We start from the raw sequence: 14,226 nt of genomic DNA, 5'->3' as shown, positions 1-14,226 counted from the left end.
GGATCTATCATCTATCGCTAGCTAGCTATACACGCGCGCGCACGCCCTGTCGATCGGTTGTTTGGTTTGGTTTCACTCCTACACTTGATCGGTTTTCATACTTTTAGTCAGGGTGACCAGATTTCACAAAATGAAATACGGGACAATCGATAAAAAAGATCAACAAAGAAGGCTACACAGTTTTACACCCAGTGGCGTACCGTGAGTCACGGCATTGGGGGGGGGCACCAGCAAAAATTTTGATTCACCTAGTGAGCGCGCGAAGCGCGCTCAGTTGCTAGGTATACTGACCTATAGAGACATTTTAAGGACAGTGTCATTAAACGAATGTGTATGTTACTGATCACATAATGCGAGCGCGAAGCGCGAGCTGAAATTTTTGTATATATTGACCCCAAACGGACACTTTAAGGACTATATTGTAGGAATCTATTAAGAGTATACATATCTCACCATAGTTATCTAATGCGAGTACCAAGCGCTTGCTGATTTTTTTTTAGAATTATATGCATCCAAACACATAAAGCACCTGTAGTCATTGTAATCATGATTAACATGCACTTCTCACTAATCAAATATTGCGAGCGCGAAGCGCGAGTTAAAAATTAGGAAATTCACACCTTAAGAGGGGCATTCTAAGGCTTGTTTGTAGGAATTCATGTAGTCCATGCCTATTTCACTAACCAAATGATGCGAGCGCAAGCTGAAATTTTTTATATTCAGATCAGAAAAAGGGACATTTTAGGGACTGGTTTTAGGAATTCATGCATTATGAAAGATTTCTGCCTAAATGAGACAGAAAATCGTGTACAACTCTTGAACGCACACACAGGTCACGGAGTGACCCTGAGTGAAAACAGCTGACTGTGTTACAACTTAGGGTGATACCATTTTCACAATAGGGGTGATCAAACTCACTGGAGGGACTTTAATTCACTTATAACAAAGAAATGTGTATTACAGTACTCTTGTTGAATGCTCTGATGAAAATTATATGAGTTTCATATTCATTTGAACGGGAGGACAAGATTATTGTATATATCGAGTGCATTATGCATAAATCATACTACCATTGCGACCCCTGCCTGCCGATGGTTCAGGCATGACGATCCTGAGTGACGTCACCGATAGAGACCTCAAATGCCAGAGATCCTATTCGACAACTAACTTCATCTAAAAAACACGTAGTGAAGATAACATCCAATGGGGAAATGGCTTTCATTTTCATGAAATATACATTCTATTCTTCAATAAATCTTTAACCCCGTCGTTAACTGCCAATTCATTCTCGAGCAATGGGGGAATGAATACAGAGTGTCTCAAAGTTTGTGTGAAAAAGGTGCATTTTCCATAGAACTTCTGCCAAAAAGCAATGCGTAAGGAAAGATTAGCCCCAAAACACGAATAGATGAGCTAATCAAATGGAATGAATCATGGAAATCAGTGAAATATAGTTTCTCCTGTACTCATTACTGAATACCCCGACTTGATACGATTAATTTTTCCCCCTCTCCATCAACTTTGAAAAAAAGGGTGCATATTTTCATAAAAATATCATGTGTTATATCGACGGACGCCCGTGCGTACGAGCAGGAGGAAGTCAAATGTCTCGTATTTTTCATAATGAGAGTGGACATATCTCACCAATCCACTAATGCGAACGTAAGCGCGGACGTGAAATGTTTAATATTAAGACCTTAAAATGATATGTCACTGCATAAAACAATAATAATTCGAAGTGCGAGGAAATATATTTGGTGTATATTGACTTGAAAACGGGAGGTTTTAGTACAACAGGATTATATATCTCGTTAAACAGACAATGCGAGCATCAGGAACAATGAAGACATAGGCCCTGAGCAAATTATGTTTCATAAAGTTATGATATCTTTTTTTTTTCATGTAATATAACATAATTATAATATTATATAACATAATCAACAATAATTTTTCCTTCCCACTACGTTTCTCTCACTTTCTCCCTCTATTTCTCTTTTTCCCCCGTTTTTTTTTTTGGGCCAGCCGATTGGGGGGGGGGGCACGTGCCCCCCATGCCCCCCGTAGTTACGCCACTGGTTACACCTGTGAAAAATTATAAAGCATTGGAAGGGTGGGTGAACGAAAGAATGAAGGAGAGAAAGAAAAGAGATGAATTGAGAAGAAAGAAAGAAAAAATTAAGGGGAAAATGAAGGAAAAATGAAAAAAGAATAAAAGAAAGAATAAAAGAGCGAAAAATGTTACCGTCATTCTTTGAATTGAATACAGAAAGAAAGAAAGAAAAAGAAAAGAATGGAAGAAGGATACAATGTGTGAAAGACAACATAAAGGAGAGAAAGAAAAAAAGTAAGAAAAATGAGGAGGAAAGAAAGAATGAAGGAAAGAAAAATGTTTCCTTCATTCTTTGAAAGAAAGAAGTAAACAGAGAAAGAAGGGAGGAGGGAAGGAAGGAATGAATTAAGAGAGGGAGGGAGATAAAGAATAAGGGAAAGAATTAAAAGGAAAGTAAAATGAAGAATGAAAGAAAGGAGGAAAGAGAGGGAGAAAGAATTTATGTGAGGAGGGAATGAAAACATAATGGAAGAAGAGAAAGAATTTAAAGAAAAAGGAGAGGTAGGGAGGGGGGAGAAAAAAATTTTAAGAAAGAAAGAATATAAAAAGGGAAATTTGATAAAGAAGACGGGTAAAAAAAGGGGGAAAGAAAGAAAAATGAACAGAGAGAGAAAGGATCAGGAAAGACAAATAGGAAATAAAGATAGATGGAACAAAAAACGGGCAAGCAGGAAGGATAGAAGGATGAAGAAAGAAGGATAGAAAAGAAAGAAAGAAAGAGGAAAAAAGTTCAAACTTCAAGCAAAAAATCCAATCATCTAACAAAAATCATAATGATATTTTGTGTTTTTCAAATATAATTTTAGAATTAAAAATAATGTTTTAGAAATGAATAAAATTTCAAAGTGATTTTGTTTACTTAAAAATTAGATGAAACATCGCGGCATCATACACAACAAGACTCAAAACGAAAGCTGAAACAACTAGATCTAGTTATGAAAACTCAATAACTTAATTGTTCCTCCGAGATTTCATCTCCAAAACAGTAATCTGAGAACCCATAAATATAGTCATTCAAATTTCCCGCCGATTTTGTGATTATTTTGGCATGTTTGGTGGAGAGAATCTGCTCAGATCCTACATGCCTAGCTAGTAGCCTGCCACACAATGGCAGGAGGCCAGTTATAGTTTACGATGTATTGGGTTAGCAAGAAAATCACAGTAGAACTTGCAAATCGATTTTATTGTTGTCTCTGCTTCGTCATCTGTTGGTTATTTTGATGAAAACTCGTCACTTTTAAATACATTTTGTTCAATATTCTGAAATACGGGACAAATAGGCGTCCCGGGAAGGGTTTGTCGGGACGCCGGGACAAAGAAGCAAGATACGGGACAATCCCGGGAAATACGGGACGTCTGGTCACCCTGCTTTTAGTAGACTTGCAAAAAAAGGGGTGAACGCTGCATTTCTGAGTACAAATGTCCCACTTGGCATAAATGTTCCTTGAGTCAAAAGAAAAGATTCATCCAAAGAGACACACTGTATCTATGCAAATAAGCAAGTAATTTGCATAAATTTGCATATTATGTCGATATAGTATAAACAAGTAATTCAGAAAATATATTTCACCAGAACTGCCCTAAAATTGGAAATAAAGACTTAGGGTAAGACCGGGAAGAAAATTGTCATAAAATAATTGGGATATCCATGTTTATTATTGCCTAATTTACATAAATTATGCAAATTATAATTCAAAACAGAGCATTTTTTCAAGAATCCTGAACTGTTTTATAAATAACAGCAATTAATACAAAATGTCAACATTCTACATGAAAGAGAATATATTAGCGAAAACATCGATATGCTTCATGACAGTATTAGTGTCTTAATTTGCTTAGAAAGAGGGCAAATATGTCAAAATGTATGACGTGATATTGCGCTAAAACGAGACCAAAACAATCTCTATGTCACAGTCACACTTACGAATCGGACAATAAAGCGATCAATGGTATGTCATTCGAGATAACACAATCTCAACACAATAGCTTCCATCGGCTTCTCGTATCGCTTTTGTTGGTGTGTCTGCCACACCGTAATCTATGATACATACGGGCAAAATGCATTTCGGTATCGGTAAAACACTATTAATTTTGTTTTACTTGTTTCTAATTTGTTACTTTTGGAATATTTACAGGAGACATTGCTTTGCAGGTTACTGCTTTAATGAAGCTCTGGCACATGAATCATGACGAATGTACCCCACTTCAATCCATATATTAACTTTGTTAAAATATATATGTTTTGGAGACCCCAAAGTAGAAAAACTGCATCTCCTCGGCATTCCCGCTACTTTACAAAACCAGTTTGACTTGTATTATTGACTTGGAAAGACAGATGTATGAGACACAATTAACATGTTTTCTGAAGATAGTTTTTTTTTGTTTATTTAAGCCTACGTCCACGGGAGCCCTTCGAATTTACTCCATCCCCTCTCTGTATTTCGACACTAAATAAAAAATATCATGTTTAAAAGCCATCGGCAAGGCAAATTGCGTTTTTGGTATAATAAAGCAACTTTTATATCTATATTTCATATTTATCTATATTAATTTTATTATTAATGTTATTATTATTGTTCTGCAGTTTTAAATAATGCTCTAGCACAGTAAAGGCTATAACCCAACAGGAGCATGCCTAGGATACCCTTTTCCCTTTTGGTTTTATGTATTCAAAAATAGTTTATTGTCTTTAGAACTCTTAAAAGATTACTTTTGTTTGTAATGATAACTTGGAATAGATTCAGGAGAAAATACTCTACAATTGACTTGTAGGAGAGCTGTAGTACATTGAAAAAAGAAGCCACACGTAAGCTCTATAATACTCAAACCCCGTTATTACTTCCACTCTATGTTAAGTTTAAATATTTTCAGAGCTCATTCGGAAGAAAGATACATTTCTACTACTCACAGTAAAGCCTCTTTACTTTCTCCTCTTGAAAAAAAACATAGAAAGCATTGTTTTATATCGCATAAAATAAGTTCGTGTACATGACGGTGGCCTGTCGAAGTTGCCCAACCCTTTATTTTGTTTTGACAATATGTATTTACAATATCGTCTAAATTAAGCCCTCATCTGGAAAAGGGCACTTATTAAAGGCAGTATCTATATTATTATTATTATTATTTTATTCGGCATTTCAACAAAAAAAGTTTACAATCAATTTACAGGAGAAAATACAATTACAGAGTGGAAAGGGATGTTTGCAGAACAAGTCCAAGTTGCCTGGAAAAGGAAAAAGTTAAATAAATAACTGTAGCCCGCAGGCTATCCTTCCCGACCTGGACCTGTATGTAAACATCCCAAGAATAAAAACATGTATATAGATTATTATATTAATACAAGCAATAATTATATAGAGGAGGCCCTGGTACTTGGAAGCGTGGGCTGAAGCACCCGCAAGATTTTCCGGAAGAGGGGGGGGGGTGCTGCGTGTATTATTCTCGATAGATAGCACCCCCTGGAATTCCGGCAGATGTGACCAAAAAAAGAAACGTTACCCCAAAAAAAACTTCATTTTGTAGTGCAATCCTTTTTGTTTATTTGCCAGTAAAATTTATTGATGTAAATTTGAAAATAAAAAAAGGTTCAATGTAAAATTTTGGTCCCAAGATATTAAACAAGCTTCAGCCCCTCTTCCCAGCACCAAAGCCTCCTCTATTAATGTAGATCCTGCCTTTAATAAGTGCCCTTTCCAGATGAGGGCTTCATTTAGACGATATTCTAAATATATATTGTCAAAACAAAATAAAAGGTTTTGGTAACTTCGACAGGCCACCGTCACGTACACGAATTTAATTTATAAGATATAAAACAATGCCTTCTATGTTTGTTTGTTTTTTTCAAGAGGAGAACGTAAAGAGGCTTTACAGTGTGTAGTAGAAATGTATCTTTCTTCTGATTGGGCTCTCAAAATATTTAAATTCAGCATAGAGTGGAATCACTTAAGGGCCGTGTGGCTGTTCTTCAATTTACCACAGCTCCTCTACATGTCAGTTGAAGAGTATTTTCTCCTCAATCTATTCCAATGTATCAATACAAACAAAAGTAATCTTTTAAGAGTTCTAAAGACAATAAACTATTTTTTGATACATAAAACCAAAAAGGGAAAGGGTATCCTACTTCCTAGGCATGCTCCTGTTGGGTTATAGCCTTTACTGTGCTAGAGCACTACAAACGGCAGAACAATAATAATAATATTAATAATAATTATAATAATATCAATAATGATGAATGTAAATATAAGAAATATAGATATAAAAGTTGCTTTATTATACAAAAAAAACGCAGTTTACCTTGCCAATGGCTTTAAAACATATTTTTTTGTTTAAAGTCGAAATACGGAGAGGGAATGGGGTAAATTAGGAGGGCTCCCGTGGGCTTAAATAAAAAAAATGAATAAATAATAGCGGGAATGCCGGGGAGATGCAGTTTTGCCACTTTGGGGTCTCCAAAAGATATATATTTTAACAAAGTAAATATACGGATTGAGGTGGGGTACAATTGTCATGATTCATGTGCCAGAGCTTCATTAAAGCAGTAACCTGCAAAGCAATGTCTCCTGTAAATATTCCAAGAGAAATAGATTAGAAACAAATAAAACAAAATTAATAGTGTTTTACCGATACCGAAATGCATTTTGCCCGTATGTATCATAGATTACGGTGTGGCAGACACACCAGCAAAAGCGATACGAGAAGCCGATGGAAGCTATTGTGTTGAGATTGTGTTATCTCGAATGACATACCATTGATCGCTGTATTGTCCGATTCGTGAGTGTGACTGTGACATAGAGGTTGTTTTGGTCTCGTTTTAGCGCTACCACGTCATCCATTTTGATGCATTTGCCCTCTTTCTAAGCAAATTAAGACACTAATACTGTCATGACGCATATCGATGTTTTCGCTAATATATTCTCTTTCATGTAGAATGTTGACATTTTGTATTAATTGCTGTTATTTATAAAACAGTTCAGGATTCTTGAAAAATACTCTGTTTTGAATCATAATTTGCATAATTTATGTAAATTAGGTAATAATAAACAAGGATATCCCAATTATTTTATGACAATTTTCTTCCCTGTCTTACCCCAAGTCTTTATTTCCAATCTTAGGGCAGTTCTGGTGAAATATATATTCTGAATTACTTGTTAATACTATATCGACATAATATGCAAATTTATGCAAATTACTTGCTTATTTGCATAGATACAGCGTGTCTCTTTGGATGAATCTTTTTCTTTTGACTCAAGGAACATTTGTGCCAAGTAGGACATTTGTACTAGAAAATGCAGCGTTCAACCTCTTAACAAGTCTACTATTTGAGCGAGCTCTAGCTTTGAACTTTGAACTCGTTGAAAGAACAATTTTTTGGAGATTCTCAAAATGTGTTTGTCATATTATTATATGAAAGTATAGCAATTACATACACAATCATCATACAGGATAATAGGTGACAATGCGCCATTTCTTCGTGGACAGTGATTAACTGAATCAGTTGGCCAGTGGCGCTATGGCGTACCTATAGCTAGGATTTTCCAAAGGGGGGGCCGCCAAAAAATTTTACAAGCAAAAAAAAAAAAGGTCTTCAACCACAAATAATGGATTTTGTCCCAGGGGTCAGTTGTGACTCGTCAAAGGGGGGGGGGGTGCGTCCCTTGCAGTCTGCCCCCTCTGCCCCCAGATACTGAGATAAAAGCGTTTTTTCTTTCTTTCTTTTTTTTACAGATGAGTGAGCTAGCAGGCCATGATTTTAAGGGGATCTTGATTTTTGTGTTTAAAAAAAGGGGAAAAGAGCAAGATCGACATTAGTTTGACAACTCATATATATATATATATTTTACTTTAATTCAAGTTTTCCGTTTCTACAAACTATTAAATTTGAATCATCTGGCATTTATCAGGGGTCCCTAGGAATAAGTAAATTCCTAAAATGCAATTGGATGACAAGATATTACCTAGCTATGCTGTTTTTTTTTTAAATTGAACAAAAATATTGAAAAAAGAAAAGCATCTATCATTTTGGGTGTAGCTAGCTTATATTGTTTTTAAATTGTATTTTAAGACTGCACAAGACCCTTTCTAATTTCGATTTTCTCAGTTTTGCATTTTGATATTACAAGACTTTTAGCTTCTGTATATTTGCCTGTATCCCAGGACCACTATCCAATTGAAACCAGTTGGATTTCCAACTGGTTTCAATTGGTTTCAACTGGTTTCAATAACTGGAATTTAACAATTTCCATTTGAAACCAGTTGGGAAACTGGAAATCCTAACTGGATCGATAGTTAGACGTTGGGACTAACACGAAATACAGAAAAAAGGTATATTGGATATTGAAATTGAGGGCAGAAGATGATCATGTTTGAGCATATTCTACAGGTCGATTCATCCAGCTTTCGCCAATAAGGGGGCCCGAGGGGGCTTAACTAAAATCTGATTATCTAAAATTTTTATTCATCATATTTTCATTCATTTATTCGTTTGAAATTCACTTATATCCATTTATTCATTATTGTTTTGGACTGGGGTACATAACTTGAATACTGAGACTGGAGCCAAAGCTGTCCGCCCGGGCCGTACCCCCCCCAAAAAAAAAACAAAGAGGAAGGGGAGGATCGAGGAAAAAAGGAAAGGTAAGACTGAGGAGGAGAAAAAAACGAATAAAACAAGGGAAGGGGGTATTCGACAATTGAAAAAATTTCAGGTCATTACATGAAAAATAAATTTTTTACTTGCGTTTCGCGCTCGCACATGTGGATAGCACTGGCATAAATCCGTGTTGATGGGTGGGAGCGGGGGATGACTAAAATATTTAGGCTTTTTTTTGCAATCATGTTTTTAGATATGCAAGGAATTGTCATTGATATGTCCAGTGGGTCACGGCACCAGCACAATTTTTTAATCACTGAGTGAGCGCAAGAAGCGCGCTCAGTTGCCAGTTATACTGACCCAATAGAGCCATTTAAAGGACAATGTCATTAAACGGATATGTATCTCACTGATCAAATAATGCGAGCAGGAAGCGCGAGCGAGCTGAATTTTTTTTATATTCACACCTAAAAAGGGACATTATGATCAAATTTGTGTAATCATGATAGGTATCTGTCTCGCTAAACAATGCGAGCACGAAGCGTGAGCTGAAATTTTCGTATATTTTGACCCCCAAACAGTGAGATTTTAAGGAATATATTTTAGGAATCCATTAAGAGTATGCATATCTCACCATAGTTATCTAATGCGAGTGCCATGCACTTGCTGATTTTATTAGAATTACATCTGGACACATGAAACACTTTTTGTAGTCATTGCAATCATGATTATCATACGCATCACACTAATCAAATTTTGCGAGCGCGAAGAGCGAGCTGAATTTTTTTTGATATGCAGATCAGAAGAAGGGACATTTTAAGGACAGATTTTAGGAATTCATGAAGAGAAGACATAATTATCTCACCAATCCACTAATGCGAACGTAATCACGGACAGGAAATGTTTCATATATACCAAAACCTTAACATGGGGCAATCACTTTTTGAGTCATGAAAAGGAAGCACATGTCACTACATAAAACAATGATAACTCAAGTGCTAGGAAATATATTTGGTTTATATTGACTTGAAAACAGGATGTTTTAATAAAACAGGATTATATATCTCGTTAAACAGACAATGCGAGTACCTGAACAATGAAGACGTAGGCCCTGGGCAAATCATGTTTCATAAAGTTATGATAAAATGTTTCTTATGTAATATAACATAACATAATTATAGTATAAAATAACATTATAATGAATATTTTTTTTCTTTCCCACTACGTTTCTCTTCCTTTCTCCCTCTTTTATCCTTTTCCCCGTTTTTTTTTTTTGGGGGGGGGCACGTGCCCCCCCCCCTCCGTAGTTACGCCACTGTATGTCCATACGGCAAATACCCCTTCAATATTATTGTCTTTTCTACCCCACGGGTTTAATGGTTTTATTAGAGATTACATTCAATTTTTTATTACATTCCATCTTAATCCATTCCCAAAGACCCCAACATTGATGAATTGGAAGAAACTTGGGTTTCTCTTCAATGTTATAATAAAGAGCCAGTTCACCATTTCCAAACGAAATACTTATTAAGTATTTCGTTTGGAAATGGTGAACTGGCTCTTTATATGCATTGTATGATTCAATAATATTGTTTTATTTGTTAAGCGGTATTTTAGGAAGAATTTTCACAATTAAAACAGTTTTCTTTTGTGATTTTTTCTCATTTCTTTCGTAAAAAGTGGGGGGATGTTTGTACTGGCCATCCCCCCTCCTCGAAAGGTGGGGCCATATCCCCCGCCCCCAGGATTTACTCCAGTGGTGGATAGGCTATGTGTTGAGTTACTTGAGTGTGATTATAAAGTTGAGGATTTACATATAGTGATTTATGTATCCCGCTTTTGGCGGCGCAAAAAAGAGGGAAATAGAAGAAAAAAAGGCAGAAAAAAGAAATATGGAAAGGGAGGTGGAAAAAAGGATAAATGAAGGGAAAAAGGTGATTGACATAAAAGAAAGTAATATCTAAATGATAGGAAATATTCATGTCATTAAAAAAATCTAAACTTTGCTCGCGCTTGATTATAATTATCTGTTTATTATCAGATTTGTTCAAGAAGATATAATATAGGGCTCAAATATGATGTTTTTCAAGTCAATATGCAGAACTTATTCCGTTTGATGTTCGATACATTTGGACCCCATGGAAGAACAGAGCTACTATGATCAACAGTTCTGAAATGGGCTATCCAACCGTATCATAGTTTTGTTATTGCTTTGTAAGTTTATTGTGTCTATTTTTTTTTTTTTTATAATGTTCGGAAATAAAACAAACAACCGCGCTTGCATAGTAAGGTTCGCCTCTCACAAACCGTTACAGTAATTAATCCCCCTAAAAAAACTGTTTCAGATCAGTAAATCAAATATTATCAGCTTGCGCTTTGCAATCGCATTGGTTATTTAATGCGATTCATAACTTGTTCTTTATTTAGAGTCCATTTCTTATATCGAAATATGAAACAAAATTTGCTCGGACTCAGTGCGCTCGCATTAATATTTAGGAAGATACACATCCTTTTATGATCATTGCATGGAATGTCCCACTTTTAGACCTTCTAAGTTTTTCAGCTCGCGTGTGGTGTTCGTTGTGTGATGAATTCCTTTCATTAAAAACTGCCTTTAAACTGTTCAGTTCTTCAGATCAATAGTATTATAAAAAAATATCAGCTCGGGCTCATTTTCTGGGCTTTACGAGATGAAATCTATAAGATTTCAGTCATAAAACTATCAACCGAACTTAGCTTTTAGCGGTCGATCGGGGAAAATGTGAAATTACCCTCCTCCATATTGGGGAAATGATCCCGAAATCTAGATCCGTCCTTGCTTTAACATAGACTGAATTTCTTCCGATCCCGATTGTATTTCATGACTTCGCAATTAACGAACTGTTTATTAATATACAATTAATGCATATTTATTAGTGTGTTATGACGATGCAGCACACTCGAGGGTATTTACCGATTCTAGGACATCTACCCCCTGGACATCTACCCCCCGGACATCCACCCCTTTAGGACAAGTACCCCCTAGGACAAGTACCCTCTAGGACATCTACCCCCCGGACATCTACCCCCGGACACCTACCCCCCGGACATCTACCCCCCGGACATCTACCCCCCGGACACCTACCCCCCGGACATCTACCCCCCGGACATCTACCCCCTGGACATCCACCCCCCGGACATCTACCCCCGGACATCCACCCCGGACATCTACCCCCTGGACATCCACCCCCCGGACATCCACCTCCTTAGGACAAGTACCCCCTAGGACAAGTACCCTCTAGGACATCTACCCCCCGGACATCTACCCCCTCATCTTTAAATTGATTTTGAATTGATAAGATATATATTTTTGCTCATCTGTGAGCGATCATAACGAACGACCAAATTGACAAAAAAATGACAGGGGGTAGATGTCCGGGGGGTAGATGTCCTAGAGGGTACTTGTCCTAAGGGGGTGGATGTCCGGGGAGTGGAAGTCCGGGGGTGGATGTCCGGGGGGTAGATGTCCAGGGGGTAGATGTCCGGATACGGTATTTACCACAATTATGCGAAAGCAAGAGGCGCTTGCGCCGAGTGCTTTTGCATAATATTGTGAATGCCCGAGAGTTGCTCGCATCGTCACTAACATCACGAATCTTAAAATGTGCATTAATTGTTTTATAAAACGGGTCGGCAAAATGAATTTTTCATGGAAATCTTGTTCAAATCCCTCCAACTTGTGTACGATCGCACAGACGAAGACATCACAAGACTGTCAATTATGACATCACAGGCGTATCTACTATGCGCGCCTAAGTAAGCGCATCAAAATCCTAGCCAGCCTCTTTTATACTGAACGCGTATCAGTTTATGCTGCACAAAAATTGCACAGTGCTGCACAAAAAATGCACAGTGCTGCACAAAAAATGCACAGTGCTGCACGAAAAATGCACGACTGGAAGGTTGCGCATAATTAAAGCATGAACACGTGACTTGAATACGCACTCACCATTGGCTACATCCTTGAACCCGTTTTATAATAACAAATATGCGTATACAGTACATTGCGTACATTCGTTGCAACTTGTAGGTCTAGTCTACCCACAGAGACATAAAATTAAACATCGAAATCGGTTGTAAAATAAAAAAAATTATGACATTTTTAAGTTTTGCTTATTTTCGTAAAATAAATATAGGCCTATGCATAACCGTGCATATGAGAAAAAAAGGGGAGTTTTCAATATTTTCGTCTGACAAGTTGTCAAATCTGACAAATTTCCTTGATTTTGATTGGCTGAGAAGCAATGCCCCGACGAGTCCTTTCAGAAACGCTCGCTAGATGTCACATGCTCAATGTTTCTTTTATTAAAGGCATGGTCCGGGGTGAAAATATTTTTGTATCTAAATAAATATAGTAAAATTCACAGCCCAAAAATCTGAAAATTTCATCAAAATCGGATAAAACATAGCAAATTTATTTAATTCAAAGTTTAGCAATATTTTGTGAAAATAGTTATATTCACATCGTCATGAATATTCATTAGATGGGAGATGATGTCACACCCCCACTTCACATTTTCTTATATTATTACATAAAATCATAAATGTTTCATTTTGTCATAAATGATCTATCTCCATTATGGTGAAATAAGTTGCAATAAATAACTAATGTACTTAATCAGTTGTCAATCCAATTAGTTTAGTTCTTGGTAGAATTTTTTGAATAAACCCAATTTCATATAACAAAATACAAAAGAACAAGTGGGGATATGACATCATCAGCCCACCTAATGAATATTCATAAAGACACGCCCAGCATTGTTTCACCGGAATAATGCAATTTTTCAAAATTCATTATTTGTTATCCGATTTTGATCAAATTTTCAACATTTTGCTCTATTTATTGACATGAAAATATCTCTAGCCTGGACCATTCCTTTGAAGATATGGCAGTGGAAAAGCTTTTAATTTGATTTTTTTTATTGAATTGGTAAACAGGCAGCTCGCAGGCTGAAAATGTTCAATTTACAAGCAAAAAAATCAACAGAGATACTAAAATTATACAATGGGGAGAGATAAAACATCAATTAAATTAACATTTATAAAATGCTGAATCAAGAGGTAACCGTTGCAGAAACGGAAATGCCAAGATGTTCATGGATGAATCACAACTTGTCGCACATGCTGTGGAAAACCCGGCAATATTATTGAGTGGGTGACGCCATCCCTTGCCTCATTTACATACTAACAAGGATGTACATATAGAACATTAAAAACATATTTCAACCGGAGATTTACAGTGTTATAACTTCCTTATTTTACATCCGATTTTTGTAAAATTTTCACCGTTTTGCTCGTTTGATATTTCTTTCTATTCAAATCACCTTCTTGCCAAGGTGGATTTGACCTTTAAATCTTAAGACTGATTTGGCAAAAATATATGTTCTATTATTCTTAGAGTTATAGCACATCGTAAAGATCTTTATAAAATAGTCAAAATTCTTCAATAAATAAAGAAGAAGTCGGGTCCAAAGAAAGATATGCAGTA

This window comes from Lytechinus variegatus, chromosome 12, assembly GCF_018143015.1.
Source record: "Lytechinus variegatus isolate NC3 chromosome 12, Lvar_3.0, whole genome shotgun sequence".
Classification (NCBI taxonomy): Eukaryota; Metazoa; Echinodermata; class Echinoidea; order Temnopleuroida; family Toxopneustidae; genus Lytechinus; species Lytechinus variegatus.
Note: the sequence above shows the minus strand (reverse complement) of the source record.